The sequence below is a fragment of the Pelophylax lessonae genome, assembly GCF_965119305.1.
Source record: "Pelophylax lessonae genome assembly, chromosome: 5".
Classification (NCBI taxonomy): domain Eukaryota; kingdom Metazoa; phylum Chordata; class Amphibia; order Anura; family Ranidae; genus Pelophylax; species Pelophylax lessonae.
The window spans coordinates 102711817-102731499 of record NC_138772.1 but is presented as its reverse complement, the minus strand read 5'-3'; positions in this window follow the sequence as shown (position 1 = coordinate 102731499).

Here is a 19683-nt window from a genome sequence, read left to right as displayed (position 1 = left end):
TCACTTCCTATTGAATCTCTGGGACAAAAAAAAACTGAATTCCCCTACTATATCCAAAAAATAACAGAAACGTTTTTGCTATACGTACACTTTAATGTTGTCTGTAATGTCCCACAGCTGCCATTTTTTCTCTAATAAAGCACATCTGCAAAGCAGAAAGCACATATAATGATCTTACATAGCTGCCCCCAGGAGCGTACATAATTACAAACCATATATCGGAATTATTTTAAAAAAAAACATTGTCATATGAGCGTATTTACCTTCAGCTGATCTCTTTTACATGTATAGTAAAACAAAAAAAGAAAAAAGAAAAGACTATACATTCCCATATTATTGATATTCCATGTAGTACTGAAAATGTAAAATTAAAAGAAACAACTGCGCTAATCCAACAAATATTGTGTAAAAGCAGCGACCTCAAGTGTGACCAACACCCCAAAGACAAATAATAGTAATAACAAGTCGCGCTGAAGGTGATCAAACAATATTCAAATTGTGTCAGATAATCATTGAATAGTCCATAAAGTCCATAAAAGCCAGATATTAAAAAGATGACTTGTAGAATATCCGTATGGATGGGAGGCTTACCAGAAACCAATAAAAAACGTGCCAAATGAGAACACAAATTCCAAAGATTCGGCAAGGGCGATACACAATGGATCTCACAGTCCAGACCGACCCCCCTCAGTGGTATGGTTATATGTGGAATAAAAGTGAGAACGCTATAGCGTAAAACCAAAAACAAATGTGGGGCAATAAAAGAAAAATAGCACTTTCTAGAGATGTGAATCACCAAAGTGCCAAAAAATGTAATAAATGATATAAAAAATAGGGTGAAAGAATGAGAAACCACCACCAACAGATCCGATAAGGTACTTCTCACCAAAAGTAAAAGATATCAAGTTGAATAATGTTGTGAAATGATGTGAACAGACACCTCCACCGATAGGAATGCAGCTTACCAGATAGCTCTATCCAAAACGCCCATACAGAAATGCAAGAATCACAAGCATGCTGAAGCTGTAGCACCATAAATCCTAAATAACCTTACCAGATGATGATAAAAGGTAGGCGAATGACAATGGCTGGCGTATACAGGAATGGGAGACCCATATGGCTGCAAATGGTAGCTCAGGATACGGTGGATAGTCCAGTCTGTCTCTTTCTGTTCTCGCCGCTCTTCTGTGCTGGCTTTTGTGTCCCCTGTGATCGCTTTGGGGTAGTTGTGGTGGCAATGTGCCCTGGCTTTCTGCAGATATTGGTCCTTATTGGTAAGCATACATGTGGTCTCCCCCCTCCACATCTAAGATTCTATTGTTGTTTTTGTTTGTGTATTATACTTTATCTAGCTGATATGTTTCTTCATAGACGCAATCTGAAACTACTCTTCCTGAAGAAGTGGATTTGTCCGAAACATGTCGAGGATATTGGTCATATTATGAGGATCTCTATGTACCACATCCTAGTTTGCTATATGACCTAGGGTGTTGCAGTATCGAGTGTCACTCATTACTATACAGCTTCTTTATCCTTTAATCCTTGCCTATGTTCCTGTTTAGGCTGGTGCCATGATGCTGCCCCAGGTTTTCTGATTTAGAGTGGCTCCTTCCTCTTGCAGCAAACTTTAGAGCCATCCTTGCATGTAGGGACTACAGCTGTGTCTTCCTACAGTGTGTGCATCAATAGAAAAACAAAGCCCTGTACCCTAGGATGGCAAGAAAGTCCCCTGCTCCTCCCTCTAAGTTAACAGACTGGCTCTAGACTGATCTATCCACTGTTAAAGTGATTGTAAATAATCACCTTGTAAAACAATCCATTCAGTTTAAAATAGAAATGAAAGACAAAACATTTGTGTATAAATATATAGCTGGAGCCGCTGTGCTCGTGTACATCGCTGAATCGGATCGGCTCAGAGGCTGGGGAGCAGCTGCAGCACAGAAAGTTTTTCACCTTAATGCATACAATGCAAAAGTGAAAAAGGCAGAACTTTAGGCAAATTCTTTTTTTTTCATTTTGGATAGAGCACGGGAGAGTAGATTTTTTTTGCCATCCGTGTGCGGAGATTACCCTTCACTTCCTGTACCATAACCAAACAGGAAGTGAGAGGCAACCCCTGAAAATTAAGAGAATTCGTTGGGGACCCCCAGGACATCAGAACTAGTGTTCCCATTGAAAGATTTCCCCTCTATTACTTTTCTGGGACAACCCAAAATTTGAGATTTTCTTTTACTTTCACTTTCAATGATAATGATGAACAGGATGAATAGAGAAGATGAATCTCCCTAGCGGGGGCACAGACAGCAATACAATCTGATAGGTGTTCTAATCCCTCTCTACTCTATCCAAAATGAAAAAAAAAAGTTTTGCCTTTAGTTATATGTAACGGAACCGGGACCCACACTGTATTTGTGGGCTTCCGTCAGTATACAGCTTCCTCCAGTCTTAAAAATAGGTATCAGATATTCTAGCCGCCCCCCATACATAACTAGACGAAACTTAGCTTGTAGAGAATTGGATCCTTTATTGAACAACTCACACCGAATATATACAGGATGGACATCCCCCTCCTGATCAGATTACCCCACCAGGTCAGGTGCCTGATTACATTATCATATGCAGATGAAATTGTGTACAGAAATATAATTTACCTAAACTAATTATCTAAAGAACAACCAACACAAACAGTATTCTACTTTTCCACCAGTAACTGATAGCTGACAATGATTCAATCAACCTACGCCAATTAACTAGCAGATTGCTGTCCTCAAGCTTCTGAATTACAATACACATTATCATAAGTGTAAACACAGAAACCACAGCAGATAATAGGTGAGTAAATCAGCATATTCAACAATGTCTGGAAGACAGGTGGTTGAGCTGATCATATTAGCATCTGCTATGAGTCTTAAGCTGGATACACACTATCCAACTTTTTTGGTTAGATTTCCTTCAGATTTACCTTTTCTATGTAGTGCAAGGGCCTGCCAGATTGCATACAAATTGAAAGTGTTTAGGTTTGACCTCATATTATATGGTTTTGGTAGGTCTAAAGGAAAAAGTCTTCAGAAAATCTTATAGTGTGTATGGCCTATTACTGTCTTGGGGAGACATGGACTTGGATCCAAAGTAACATTACTCCAAGGGCCCCACATATAGTGCCTGTCTTTCATAACCAGTGACGTTGAGTATTGTCACATTATACTTTATGGCTTTAGAACCACTTTAAAGTAGATGTTTTGCATTTTTAAAAAAAATCATACTCAGCTCTATGCTGCAGCATTGGTGTGATGCTGCAGCTGTCCCATGTCCAAGTACTGAGCGATTACATGACCGCTGATTATTCAATTCTCAGAGTGAACTCCACTCTGCTCCTTCAGCACTCACTGGAGCAGTGGGCAGGGGAGGGGGCAGGCTCAGCTGACTCCGGCTCTGAGAGGCAAAGAAAGCTGTCAATCAGGCAGCTGGGTGGATCCCGACAATATTGTCAGGATCCTTCCAGAGCATGGACCGGCTCTGTCATACGTTCTAGACTCCTGTGACCCACAAGAGAAGTATGACCAAAAATACATTGGCTATACTTCTCTTTAAAGCTCTGCAAAAATAACTCAAAATATGTGCTCATTGAACATAAATTATACTTTTCATTTGCTGCTGGATGCTGCAGTTCAGTAGATGTTTGTATTCTACATACATTTCCATGTGTTGAAATATTGCATTGGTGCACTGTGCTAAATCTTTCCTTCTCATAGCATCTGACCCATCCTCCAAGTGTCCATAGAAATTCACTCCCTATGTTCTATGCCATTATATGTTTTATGCCATTACAGGGACTGCCTGTGCTGAAGATCTCACTTTCAGAAGTCACCCAGCTTTGTGTTCTCATTAGCTGCAGAGTGAAATGCTGAGAAGCGATATAAAGGAGATAGAAAACGTCTTCTGTCTAGTAGAGTGTATCCCTCTGGGTCACATCCTGGCTTGAAAATGGGCTCTCCAGCCTAAGGATTGAGTTATCAAGTCATGCAGCAAATTCTCAACACCTTGAAAGACTCTGGAGTGATTGGATGGAGGATTGTCTTCAAGATTTATATTCTGAAAGCAGATTTTAGGTTTGTTGTCTGAGGAGGGAACATCAATATGTGTTGTGCTGAAGATGCGGATGGATTAGAGAAGAAAGGGCTGATAACATTGCTTTAGAACCCGGGAAAGGAAACAAAGATAACAGAAAGTCTCTCCCTCCTCAAAAAAAACAGGCGAAGTAAAGAGAGCGCAGACACGGCAACGGGAATGTCAGCGACAAATAGATAAAATAAAAGATATAGGGGCTTTTGTATGAAAATTGGATCTGTAAGCTTTTGTGTTCTTGGAAAATGAAACAATGAATCCAGAGCCTACGAGGAAGAGCTACGCTTTCACACTCATTTTCATCAATAGAAACATTTTTGTTAGGTAGTTCCCTGCCATCCTAATAGCAAATCTATGTCCAGATAAGGTGGAATGTAATCAATAGGCCCCTGCCATGTAGAGATGAGGGAAGGGCAGTCCTATGCAAATAGTCAGCTTGAGAAAGTCGCTATTTGCATATCTGCTTTGGGAGTTCAGCATGCAGTGCTGCTCTTACAGGTCATAGAACTAGTGGTATGTGTCTATGAAGAATCCGCTATAAATATTAAACTCTTGCCACCCATGTAACGTGTATATGCAGTGGCAAAGAGAATGGGCTTTAATGCCAACATGCCACACAAATACATTAATGGGTATCTAATGGCACTTTTCCACTGCAAGTACCGGCTCGGCTCTACTCTGCCCTGCTTGGCCCGGTTTGGTTTTCCACTGCATGGTACCACATGGTACGGTGTTGGAACGGTTCGGTACGGTTTGGTATGGTTTGCTTTTCCACTAAAGTAGTACTAAAGTAAGTGGGTGGGATAACAAGATTCTCTGACCAATCAGTGGCTAGTAGTGACAAACAGTCAGCTGCATGCAAAGGATTGTGGGATATGGTACCGGTATGGTACCTCTTGGAACCACAACCGAGGTGGTACTGTTTAAGCGAGCCGTACCGTTCGGTTCCATGTAGTGGAAAAGCGCCGCCGTACCGTACCGTATCGTACCGAACCGTTCCTACACCATACCATGCGGTACCAGCAGTGGAAAAGCACAAAAGCGAGCCGAACCATTCGGTTCCATGCAGTGGAAAAGCACAAAAGCGAGCCGAACCGTTCGGTTCCATGCAGTGGAAAAGCACAAAAGCGAGCCGAACCGTTCGGTTCCATGCAGTGGAAAAGCACAAAAGCGAGCCGAACCGTTCGGTTCCATGCAGTGGGAAAGCGCCATATGTGTTCTCTGCTAAAAGCATGCACACTGCGCCCCCCAGCACAGAGTCACAGCTGGCAAAGACAGCCCTCTGTCTGTACTAATCATTGGGAGCTAGCGGGTCTGACTCCTGATCATTTGACCAATATAACAGCAAATCATAGTGGTCACACGATCGGCCGATTCTTCTCACTCCCCAGGTGTAAAGACCCTATTAAAGGGATGCTGGGGCTGGGTGCAGTTAAAGTAAACTATATTGTCAAAAGCATGAACTTTAATGGCCTCCCAGTCAATGGTAGGCCAGTCAGGTTCCTCCACCCCAAACTCACTCATCCATGTCTTTTTGGACCTTGCTTTGTGCACTGGTCTAAATCATTGGGTGGAGGGGAGATTATGGTGTGGGGTAGGTTTTCAGGGGTTGGGCTTGGCCCTTAGTTCCAGTTAAGAAAACTCTTAAGGCGTGACCATACTGAGACATTTTGGACAATTTCATGCTCCCAACTTTGTGGGAACAGTTTGAGGATGGCCCCTTCCTGTTCCAACATGACTGCGCACCAGTGCACAAAGCAAGGTCTATAAAGACATGGATGAGCGAGTTTGGGGTGGAGGAACTTGACCGACCTGCACAGATTCCTGACCTCATCTCGATAGAACACCTTTGGGATGAATTAAAGTAAAGACTGCCTGACCTCACAAATGCGCTTCTGTAAGAATGGTCAAACACTCCCATAGACACACTCCTAAACCTTGTGGACAGCCGTCCCAGAAGACTTGAAGCTGTCATAGCTGCAAAGGGTGGGCCAACTCAATATTGAATCCTACAGACTAAGACTGGGATGTCATTAAAGTTCATGTGCGTTTAAAGGCAGGTGTCCCGATACTTTTGACAATATAGTGTATTACTTTTATAGGTTCCTTAAAGTGGATCTTATTCTAAAATTACAAGGTCCTCTTATTTAGTTAGACTCCCAAAACATAGCATAAACTAATGTAAAAAAACACCTGCAGAGGAAAAAAAAAAGAATATACTTACCTTGCCCCTATTTCTACCCACAGTTCCTAGCGAGGATGACATCAGCATCCTTAGGTTGATATTTTGGGGAATGCTGAGTAGCCCTAATATCATCAGAAGAAAACACAGCATTGTGCTGAAGTGTTATCTCAGGAGATTTGGGCTGCTGAACATTACCAGGAATATTGCCTGAAGGATGCTGATGTCCAGGGGGCAGTTAAAGCACAGACGCTTTTTGACCTTAATGCATAGAATGTATTAAGGTGAACAAACTTAAGGCTTTAGAACTGCTTTAACGTTTGGCATTTTGTGAAAAAAATAAACAATCACACTCGCCTGTATGCTGCAGCATTGGAGTGATAATGCAGATGTCCCATGTTTGCTCTAAGACCGAGAACTGAGCGATTACATGACCGCTGGTCACTCAACTCTCAATCTGCTCAGAGTGATCTCCACTCTGCTCCTTCAGTGCTCACATAAAATGAGGAGGGAAAGTTCTGAGAGAGCTGCTGCTCTTGGGCACAACACTGGATCGAGATTGGGGTCAGGTAAGTATAAAATGGGGCTGGGGGATCCTCTGCAACATGTTTTTTATTTTTACCTTAATGCATAGAATACATTAAGGTAAAAAACCTTGAAGTGGTTGTAAAGGCTGAAAGGTTTTTACCTTCATACATTCTATGCATGAAGGTAAAAAACCTTAAAGCGGAGTTCCACCCTGGATTTGTTTTTTTTTTTTTTAATACCCCCGGGACAGTCAGGGCTAGTGCTTTCCACAATGGCTAGCCTCTGATCTGTCCCGGGTTGCACTTACCTGCAAGACGAAATACTTACCTTGCAAACGTCTTGTCCAGCGCTGCCATCTCAGATGTGGGCAGCTTGAAGCCAGCGCGTCCTCTTCGGCGTCTTCTTCCGCCTTCTGTGGTCCCACGATGCTCTGCGCCGGCCCCGACGTCACTTCCGGGTCGCGCGCGTCACCCCTCCACAGCTTCTGGGCATGCCCAGAAGCTGTTTAGAAGGGGATGACGCGCGCGACCCGGAACTGACGTCGGGGCCGGTGCAGGCGCAATGATTCCTGGGAGCGATGACGTCCAGCTCCCAGGAATCATTGCAGAGCCAGGAAGTGACGACGGGCCGCGGCCGAGGAAGGAGGAAGAAGGAAGTAAGGTAAGTATATTTTCTTCGCTACGAGGTAAGTAAAAAAAAAAAAAATATGCGATTATCCATTTCTTTTTCAGGTGACCCGGAGCGAGAAGATGGAGGTAAGTATTAAAATAGGGTGGAACTCCACTTTAAAGTAGAACTATGGGCAAAACTTTCATTTTGGATAGAGTAAGGGAGGGTTATAACCAACTGTCAGATTTTTTTCCGCCATCTGTGTCCCATTGCAGAGATTTACTTTCACTTCCTGCCCCATAGCAAAACAGGAAGTGAGAGGAAATCCTTGCAAATTAAGGGAATTACTTGGGGACCCCTAAGTCACCAGAACTATTGGAAGATTTCCTCCATATTACTTTTCTGGGGACACCCCAAAATTTGGAGATTTTTTTTGCTTTCACTTTCAATTATAATAGTAAACAGGACAAATAGAGAGGGTGAATCTCCCTAATGGGGGCACAGACATCAATAAAAAACTGACAAGTGTTCTAACCAACCTCTGCTCTATCCAAAACAAAGTTTTGCCTTTAGTTATACTTTAAGTGTGCCGCTCCCTCCTCAGCCCCCTAATACTTACCTAAGCACGATCTCAATCCAGCGATGTGAACGAGACCCGAGGCTCTCCCTCCTGATTGGCTGAGATGCAGCAGCAGGAGCCATTGGCTCTCTCTGCTGTCAATCACAGCCAGTAAGGCGGGAGTGGTGGCATGGCTGAGCCATGTTAAAAGTGTCTTATGGATGCAGAGAGCCGGCTCAGGAGCGAGCACCCATGAATGGCCCCACTGTTTGTGGCTTGCTATTGGGGCATTTAGCAAGGGGAAGAGACCCAGAGTGCCATTGGGAGTCTTGAGAAGAGGAGGATTGGGGCTGCTCTGTGCAAAACCACTGCACAGAACAGGTAAGTATAACATGTTTGGTATTTTTTTAAAGAAAAATGTTTCCTGTACAATCACTTTAAGGCTAAAGATCCACTTTAATGCTGTCATATCTGTTGATTTAAAGTGACACTAAATTAAATCTTTATTCTCCAAAAATAATCCATACACATCCACCAGATAGTTGCCCTGTAATCAATTTTTTTTAATGAAATTGTGTCTTACTGTGTTTTTGTGTCTCCTTACAATGTCCTCCATGAACTCCGGACCTCTCCATTGGCCCCTCACTTCCATTTGTATGAAATGAGCAGTGCACATTAGTTGTGGTCATGGGCACTGCCCTATGCATACTTCCAGTCCCACAGTCTCTAGGCCATAGTCCATCCTGGGGGAGAGCAAGAGAACATAGCTACGTTCCTACATACAGTGTGACCATGGGGAACAAACCCTAGCTCCGGTTCACATTAGTGCGATCACGGAGATCGCATGTAATTCGGAGCGCACTGCTCCTAAATTACATGCGATCTCATGTGCCGTGCAAATTTCAGCCATACACTTTGCATGGCTGAATTCGCACCGCATCCGCACTAAACACGCACCTGACCCTTTTTTATATCTGCAGCAGAATCGGATCGCATGGTGGTTCACACTAGTGCAATCCGATTCTGTGCGAACTTACAGATCGCACTGCGATATACGATCGCAACTGGGGTTGTCGTTAACTTTTAATTGACACCCCCTGCGTATTGCATATGGCAGTGTGAACTGCCAAGGGTTCGGATGCGATGCGGGATCACGCTGCATATTGGCAGCATTCCCGCATCGCACAAATGTGAACAGGGACTAAATCGGATCGCAGCAGAAAAATAAATACAGAAATAAATAAAGGAATTGGCATTAGCTAAATTCAAGGATTCCTGGAGAAAATGCAATGTTTCTGAACTCTCTGTACCCTTTCTATTTATTATTTCTTCTAATAGGAAGTTTCAGAGTTTAGGTCTCAGCACTAATATATTTTAAATATATTTCATAAGAAACACAAATTAGAGTATTTCTAGATGAAAACTGTGAATGAACGCTATTAAAGCAGAACTCCACCCAAAAGGGGAAGTTCCGCTTTAAGGACTCGTCCTCCGCTCCTATTGCACAATTGGCACTTTTGAGGAGTGGGTGGTAGTGGGAGGGGGCAGGGACCCGATTTTGACAGGTACCCGCTCCCACTTTCATTCCGAAGGCTGTGGTGCCTGGCAACGGAAGTTCTCCTCCCTCCCCCTGCAGTCTTCTGGGAACCTGAAAGGTCTTAGAAGACTGAATCCAGCAGTCAGGATGTGCAGCGTGACTCGCGCATGCGCAGTGGGCAGCCGTCTGTGAAGCCGCAAGCTGTCACAACCGGGTGCCCATAGTGAAAATGCCGGCACAGCCGAGGGAGGACAGAGGATGCAGATGGCTGGGGTGAGCTCACCGCTGGACCCTGGGACGGGTAAGTGGCTGCTTTTTAAAAGTCAGCGGCTACACTTTTTGTAGCTGTTGACTTTTATTTTTTGATAGGTGCCTGGAGCTCCTCTTTAAGTTCTGTTCTCTGTATAGAATAAATAAGCAGGTTTTATACCCTGGAAGTGTTGGTTTAAGCATTGGATAGAGAATACGCCACAAATTGTTGCCGCACACACATGTAAATGCCGCTAAAATGAGTTTACTATTGTTCCCGCAAATAATTACATAAATGCTCATGGGGCTGAAAGTCGATTCCAGATTCTCCTCACCTTTTATTGAACATGCACTTCCACATCTAATCCCATGAATAGGTCCTGCAGTCCTTGTATTTATAGTCTGCACACTGACATACCTGCTCTGCTATTGGCTGGATACTTACCTTAAAGTGGTAATACACCCAAAAGAAAACATTTATCAAATTGCAGCTTAGTGTTTCGTAGATGTGATGGCTGCATTCCTTTTTTTTTTTTTTCTTAGGCTTTCTTTTTTTTTATTTCCATCTGGTGATCCAGCCAGTAAGTCTGTTGTTTTTTCAAAAGAACAAGCTCTCCAGCAGAATGTACCAGTTACAGAGATGAGACAAACCGCTTAACACTAACTTACAAAGATCAGCTTTTATTTATTTATGTAAAATCTTTATCCCAAAAGGAAAAAAAGTTTGCGGTAACTGTTTATGCAGTATTAGCTGGAGTTTGGCTTCAGTTTGTTAGTGTATTGAAATCTGTTATTACATTAAACACTCCCCTCCCCCCCCCTCCCCCCCCAGACTGATAATGCTGCTATCCAATGGTGCCCCTGTGCTCCTTTATCCATAGTTAGAGCACTCCAATACAGGAGGCGTGTCACTGGCTGGATCTCCAGGGGAAAACAGAGGATAAAAGCCTAAAGCCCCCATACACACGTACTGATCGTCGGCCGAACGATCGGCCGTCTTTTGTCCAGGGCTGTCGTGTCGGCTGAAAACTGCAAAAGACTGCACACGAATTTTGTCGGCCAACAACAGCCGACTGCAGAAGTGATGTCATGTGATGGTTAACTTTCCTTGTCTTTTTTCTTTTCTGAGCATGCCCAGTCTTGCTAATCTGCTGTCTGTCAGCCGAAATCTGTACTGACTGGCGAACAATCGGCCGTTCTGGTGACGGCCAACAAAAATTTTAAAGTCTGCACAACAGATTCTGTTCGGCCGAAAATGCGCTGTCGGCTGTCGGAAGCATCATACTAACAAGCCTACAATCGGCCGAACGGTCATCGTCCGAATATTTACGGCCGACAATCGGTACGTGTGTACGGGGCTTATGAAAAGAAACCTAATGCAGTCACCACATCTACTGATCGGTCAGCTGCAACATATTACATTTTTGGTTTTGGGTTTAATACCACTTTAAAATCAATAAGGGGAGGGCTTAAGGGAAATGTAGACATGTGCAGACTGGTGTGGGTCCTAAAATTATATTGATGTAACAAAATTGTCTCAACCATTTTTTAATTTTGAAGTGTTACTAAACCCAGATCCCTGCATTCACTAAATCTGGTCTCCCACAGTACAGAAAACATGGAAATGCAATTATTTTTCTCATCAGCAGTATACAGCAGTCTTGTGACTTTGTGACTTCTATCAGTGTCTGATTAAAGCTTGTAGGAGGAGTTTTTATTTTTCTCTGACTGTCCTATGAGGCTGCAGGACCCCTCACCCTCTGTCTGGACAGTGCTGATTGGCCCTGTGCTGATCACATGCAGCTCTAGCAATACACACCGAACTGAGCATGTGCAGAGTGCCTCCATGCACTTTTCTATCAGGAGATGGATTGGGGACAGTAAAAGAAGGGGAGGATCAGAGAAGATATGATCAAACAGCCTTTTTACATAATGCAGAGGATTAACCACTTAGGTTCCACAGTGAGTAAAACAAGCATGCTTTACTGCATAACACTTTAACATAAAATGTTATATTTTTGTTATTTCTATAAAATTGTTTATTACTGTATTTATCGGTGTATAACACATATTTTCCCCCCTGAAAATAGGGGGGAAATCATGTGTGTGTTATGCGCCAATGTTGTACCAGGCTGCCTCTGAGGGGAAGGGGGTGGGGCGAGTGCCTCCGCATTACACAAAGCAAGGATCTCCTGTGTACTCGGCGCTCGCAGTCACACACAGTCCCGCCTCCTAGGATAGACGTCACATGTCCCGGAATTGGACCAGTGTTCTGTCTATCATAAGAGCTGGCCAAGGAGGCGGGACGGTGTGACTGCGAGCGCCGAGTACACATATAATCTGGCACAGATCAGGCTGCAATGATGGGCAATGGCAAGGCTGCATATGGGCACATATTAGGCTGCAATGATGGGCAATGACAAGGCTGCATATGGGCACAGATCAGGCTGCAATGATGGGCAATGACAAGGCTACATACGGGCACATATCAGGCTGCATATGGGCACAGATCAGGCTGCAATGATGGGCACAGTTCAGGCTGCAATGATGGGCACAGGTCAGGCTGCAATGATGGGCACAGGTCAGGCTGCAATGATGGGCACAGGTCAGGCTGCATATGGGCACAGATCATGCTGCAATGATGGGCACGGATTAGGCTGCATATGGGCACAGATCAGGCTGCAATGATGGGCAATGACAAGGCTGCATATGGGCACATATAAGGCTGCAATGAAGGGCACAGATCAGGCTGCAATGATGGGCACATATAAGGCTGCAATGAAGGGCACAGATCAGGCTGCAATGATGGGCACATATAAGGCTGCAATGAAGGGCACAGATCAGGCTGCAATGATGGGCACATATAAGGCTGCAATGAAGGGCACAGATCAGGCTGCAATGATGGGCACATATAAGGCTGCAATGATGGGCACAGATCAGGCTGCAATGATTGGCAATGGTGAGGCTGCAGATGGACACTGATAAAGCTGCATTGATGGGCACTGATCTCTATTTTGCTTCAGAATTCTTTATTTAAAATGTAAGTTTTTTTCCTGAAACTTCCCACATAAAATGATGGTGCGTGTTCTACGCCTATAAATACGGTAATTAATATTTAATACAAGATGCACCCATGGTACTGTCGTCACAGAGCATTGTTGGTCTTCTACAGAGAGCACAGCAGTAGCTTTTTCTTTTTGTACTGTCTAAGTCTAGGTTCACACTGATACAGTGCGGGATCCAGACACATTTTCCCTAAATACCGCATGTGATCCTGAAACTGTCAATTCACTATACCGTTCTGCAGTAAGAAATCATATAAAAAAGCCACTGTCATTCACCACCCATCAACAAACCTGCACAGCAGCAGAAAGAAACATTGGGGGGTTTAGTTCCAGTCAAGAACCTGCTACAGTAATAAACAAATACCTTCCAGTCAGGGATGCTGAGCAAGTTTACAGAAGACCTCCACTTTCATAAAAAAAAAAAAATATATAGCGTTTGAAATTGCTACCTGACCCATTAAGTCTGTTTAACCACTTGCCGACCGACACACACAGATTTACTGCGGAAGGACGGCTCTGCTGCGCATAATCACGTAGATCTATGCGATTATGTGCACGTGGATTCGGCGGCGCATCGCTCGCCGCCAGACCCGCACTCCCAATGTGATTAGACACATCGGGAGCCAGATCATGGGAGGAGCGGGCTCGATTGCCGCCAGCCTCCCGCGATCTTTGGCTAGAATGACAGAAGAGACGCCTACTGATACAAACAAAGCAGGCGGGTCTTCTGTCAGAGAGGCAGGGAAAGATCGTGTGATTCAGCTAAGCTCAAGCACCGATCTCTCCCTGCCTCTGTCCAACCCATCCCCCCACACAGTTAGTAAGCACTATTAGGCATACACTTAACCCCTTGATCAGCCCCAGTCTTAATCCCTTCCTTGCCAGTGTCATTTATATATTAATAGTGCATATTATTTATCACTGATTACTGTATTAATGTCACTGGTTTCCAAAAAGTGTCAAAAATGTCAGTTAGGTGTCTGATCTGTCCGCCGTAATGTCACAGTCCCGCTAAAAATCGCTGATCACCGCCATTACTAATAAAAATAAATAAAGAAAAGAATGAAAAGTCCAAAAATCTATCCCGTAGTTTGTAAACGGTATAACTTTTAAAATACGCTTTTTGAAATTTTTTTTATACCAAAAATACTGTATGTATCAGAATACAAATTGGCCTAAACTGATAAAAAAAAAATAGATTTTTACATTTTTTTTTATTGGGAATGTTTTATAGCAGAAAGTAAAAAATATTGAATTTTTTTTTCAAAATTGTCGCTCTTTTGTTTATAGCGCAAAATCTAAAAACCGCAAAGGGAATCAAATACCACCAAAAGAAAGCTCTATTTGTGGGGAAAACAGGACATGAATTGTATTTGGGTACAGCATCACATGATCACGCAATTGTCAGTTAAAGCAACATAGCGCCATTTTGCAAAAAATGGCCTGGACATTAAGGGGGTAAAACCTTCCGCAGCTGAAGTGGTTAAAGTTATTATAAATTAACTGCAGCAAGTTTCTAAAACTGTAAAAAAATGAATTGCAATAAGAATTTCAGCTTTGGTTATCCAAGGGTTAAATACTTCTAAAGGAATGCAGACTCTGTGTTTTTTTTTCTGTTAGAACATTGAGAATTTCTCAGGTGATTGTAATGAGCCCAGACCTCCCATTCAGGAATCAGTCTGCAAAGGACATGGTGAGACAAACAGCTATTTCTTCAGAACAGAAAAGTGTAGGAATCTCCAACAACATTTGTTAAAATCTTGCAATATACATTAATCACCCAGAGGGGATTCTTTTTTTCAACAAAAGTGCAATTACACCTTAAAATTCCCTCTCAGTGTAGGAGAGCCTACCATGCTCAGATTTCAACCAGAAACACATTGGATAGACAGAAAGCAGAAAGACAAAGGAACGCTTTGCAGCCATGGTGTCACCCCTGGATGTGAACTTGCTACTGAGCAACAGACTAAACACCAAATGAAAGCACCCACGCAAAGAACCTTACTTGAGGTCTCAAAAGTGGGGACATCACTTGGGACGCAACAGATAGATGGATCATAGCCAGGTAAGAGGAGCTTGCTTGCAGCACATCTTGTTGCTTGCTACATCAAGTCCCTGTGTTGTGGATATTCCTTCTACAATTAAAGGAAATGTATTTTATTTAGTTTTCCCACCATAAAAGAGAATTCCACCCAAACAGCACTGGGTACAGAGTGAGAAGGGGAGTGTGATCCAATAATCGGTACAGAGTAAGAAGGGGAGTGTGATCCAATAATCGGTACAGAGTAAGAAGGGGAGTGTGATCCAATAATCTGTGGAGAGCCATAGACCAGCCTTTCTCAACCTTTTTACCCCAGAGGAAGCCTAGAAACAATTGTATTACCCTCACTGTCTGGAGATGACCCCTGTGTTGGGGGCTCTGCCCCTGGGGCAGAAGAAAGAGAAGAAGAGAGAGTAGCAGGAGGCTTCAAGTCTTCAATCAGATGAAAGCAACCACATTACTTAAGGTCTGAAAACTGGGGACACCACTTGGGAAGCAACAGTCAGATAGATGGATCATAGCCAGGTAAGAGGAGCTTGCTTGCACCACATCTTGTTGCTTGGTACATCAGATCCCTGTGTTGTAGATTTTCCTTCTACAATTAAGGGAGAAAGTCTTTCACTCCTGGGGGTGAGCTGTACACAGGATAGCCTGACATATAACGATATGCATCGTCTCCCCAGTCTGCAGCTCTGATATTCGTCTATTACTATACATGCATTAGTGTTGCATGGGACAGATTTTAGACAACACACAAAGATCAGGCAATGTTTAGATAGGTCAGGAGGCAAGAATAAGGATTATACACACGGTTGGTGGTTGAGCTTTGGTTTTATTTCCTCTCCATCGCCCACCTTAGGGCCACTCAGGGCCATATTCATGCTGCAGGCACAGGAAAAGTTAAACCACATGATTCATTTGGCAGATGGTGCCACCGCTGAAGGCAACCTATTCAAGTGAACGGGGCTGCACCACAACAGCATGCATTACACATGGTTGCAGGACAGTGGGTTGGCAATTTTAGGGTTAAACCAGGCAGTGAGGAGGCAACATATCACCAGTATAACCACACACCTGATCGAGTCCTAGTAGAGAAATAATTGTAATATACAGGGCCAGTACAAGGGGTGGGAAAGAGGAGAGGCTTCCCTGGGCACTGTAGTATCATGTGAGGTGGAGGGGGTGGGGGGGTTTGCTGCAAGGAGATTGGAGGGAAGGAGATATGTGTTGGGAGGAGGAATTTGGCTGATGGCAGGGGGAAAGAATTGTTCTAGGAGAGAAAATTTGGTGGGTGTGCTAGGAGTGGTGATTTGGGGGGATTTGTGTTGGGAGGGGGGATGGGGGAAGGGGATTTAAGCTAGGAGGGGGGATTTGAGGGGTTTGTGCTAGAAGAGGTTATATGGTGGAAGGGGGAGGGAATTTGTGCTAGGAGGTGACATTTGTTTTTCTTTTAGGGGGTGGAATTTGTGCTAGTAGGGATAATTGGGGGATAGTTTGCTAAGAGGGGGAATTAGGGGGGGGGGGGGGATTTGTGCTAGAAGGAGGAAATGGTTGGAGAACTTGTGCTGGGAGGGGGATTTGGAGTGGGGGGAGAGAGAATTTGTGCTTGGAGGGGAAATTTGAGGTGTAGAGGATTTGTGCTATGACGCTAGGTGGGGGTGATCTTTTTTTTTGGGGGGGGGGGAGATTTGAGCTGAAGGGATTTGGGGGGAGAGAGGTTTTAAACTGGGAGGGTGGATGGGGGGGGGGGGGGAAGATTTCTTCTGGGAGGGGGGATTTTAGCAGGGGGGCTAATTTGTACTACTAGAAGGGGAAATGTATGCTTTGAGAGTACACATACAGATTAGAGCGCAATTTTTTTTTTTTTTTTTTGTGGGGAGGGTTTTTTTTCCCTGATACTCATAAATCTTGGGGGGGGGGTGCACTTTGGCATGTTCCCCCTGGGCTCTAAATGACCTTGTCTAGGCACTGTATGTATATATATATATATATATATATATATATATATAAATATATGTGTGTAATGGAGAGAATTGCTTGCAATGCAGACTTTGGGATCAGAGCAGAAGCAAGCACTAGATGCACAGAAAAAAATAAATGTAATCTTTTCAGTAATCCATCAGTCACTGTAAGCCGAAAATGGTTTTAGCTGCAATATCTAAAATGAACACTTGGTGGTGCCCTTTACTGCAAAAGACATTTTAAGCCAGCCATTTACTGGACAGACAAGTAACAGTATATCACCTCTTCCTAATTATACTGTATTAAATATTGTTTGCTTAGATAGCAGCAGTTAATAATATTGATTAATGTTGGCTCATGCACCCACTAGGTTAATCCCTGCTTGCATCCGAAGGAAACAAATAAAAAAAGCAAACTCCAGTACTCGGATATATGGTAGCAAAGTAAAAAAAAAGATAAAATTCCCAATCCTTCCCAGCAATAAATACTTGTGTTATTATGAACCTTACAAGGGAATACTCAAATGCACCAAGATAATCAGGTATCATTTCAGCTTATTACTTGGTGGAGTGTTTCTGTAGGCTCAAAGCAAGGCTTATTTTCAAATACAATTGCAAATGATGAATGAGCAATGATTATGTTACATTTGTGCACATAATTTTGAGGCTTGTTACATAAATTGGTTTGAATCCCTTATTACCTTCAGCGAAAACCAAAACTGCAAAAAAATGCAGTCAAACACTGACATTGAAAAAGTGCTCAACTTTAATCCTGCTGCAATCATTTGCTTACTTGTAGTTATTTTCTTTATTTTTAAGGATATGTAGACTAAATCCATAAAATCCTATATAAATATTCTTTTACATTTTATGCACTTCAATAGTCATAGCCAATATTTTTAAATCTGCGGCATTCATTACAAATTCCTTATGATCCTGCCACGAATGCCCTTGTTCAGGATTTCCTGTTATAGGGTGACAATGCTCTGTGCCTGTATTCCTATTCTGCTCCTGAATTGTCACCTAGTAGGGGACTAAACGTGCTTTTATTAGCATATTCTACATAGAAATGGTCTACCGCTGCCAGCATGGAGAAACCCCCCTGGAGTAATGCCATGCAGTCCTTGCTAGAGTACATGTAATAGTGGCACCAAGGCAGCATTTACGCTAGTGTAGCACTACTTCGGACATTGACAACATGCAAAAAAAACCTGCATTTGTACAATTTTCACAAGTAGCGCAACCTATTATTTCATTGGGCTGCCCTATTCATGGTAAAAAAGGTCAGATGTCTTTTTGAGCTTCGCTCATTCCGTGCTTTAGTACCACACGTTCCTGGGCCTTTTTTTCACCTGCACAAATGCACTAATGCTGTGAATGGGACCCCAAAAAAAAGGGCAAAAGTGGTAATTTTTGGATAAGTGTCATTCAGTTAGGGTTTACATCTAATTCATTTTTCTTATCTCTGATATTGCTGAATCACAAAGAAGTGTTTAACCTAACTGCATTGTTATTTCGTTTTCCCACCATAATGATAATTCCTCCCAAACAGCTCTGGGTACCGAGCAAGAAGGGGAGTGTGATGTGATAATCTGTGTATAGCCATAGACCAGCCTTTCTCAACCTTTTTACCCCAGAGGAACTCTTGAAACAATTGTAGCACCCTCACCGTTGCTAGTGTAGGGAAATTTAGTTTGGCTCCCCTGTAGGTAGAGGAGCATGGGTTCATTTTGTCTGTGCAGTTCTCCAAGGCTGTGGCTCTGTTACCTCCTCCTGTCTTCTGGAACTCTATGGCTAGTTCTAGAACTTAGTGGGTGTGGAGACAGAGGATGCAGTCTGAATATTTATGGAGTTTCCACCAATCCCAGAGGATGTGAGGCCCAGAAGGTGGGAGAACAACCTATAAATACCCAGGAGCCTGGCAGTTTTTGAGCAGAGCTTGGAGTTCAGTTGTCTGGAGATAACCCCAGCAGAAGGGCCAGTGCAGCTGGTTTCTGGATTTGGGAAACTACTTAAAGGGCACTGAGTGAGTACAAACCAGCATCACACCCAAAGCTGCAGAGAGGACAGTGAAGTGCAATACCTCACATGTCTGGGACCAGGGAAAGCTCAAGCCCAGTACACACGCAACGATTATCGACCGACCGATCGTCTGTCTTTTGTCCAGAGTGGTGTTTTGTTGGTTGGAATGTGCCTAGACTGCACACAAATTTTCTCGCCCGACAATTTTCTACTTCAGCATGTCCAGACTTGCTCATTAGATTTTTCCCTGTCGAAATCTGTACTGACTGCACGAAAATCGGCCGTGTTTTGACGGCGGACAAAAATTGTATAGCCTGCACACCGGATTTTTTTCGGCCGAAAAGTCGGAGTCGGTTGTCGGAAGCATCATGCTAACAATCCGAAAATCATCAGATCGGTCGTCGGACGAAAATTCCCTGCCGATTTTCGACGCGTGTGTACGAGGCTTAAAGTGCAGAGCAATTCAGCCAGGAGCACCTCAATAAATCTCTAATGGGCCTAGAGCAGCCAGGTGCTGTGCAATACAGCAATTCTTGGGTGTTATGCTTCTAGCTCTGCCATGTTGAATTGGACCTGGAACTATGTACTGTATAAACCATTGGATAGGAGGTCAATCAATCACAGTTCAAGGAAACCCTAGCAACCTCTGGAAGAACCTTTGACTTTCACAGAACCCTGGCTGATAACGGCTTTTATAGACAATTTATCCATCAGTTGGCTCCCACACAAAGGAAAATGTCCAATTTTTTTAAAAAAAGTCTTTGCAAATGGACCCACCCTTGTCATTATTCTTCAAGTATCATGG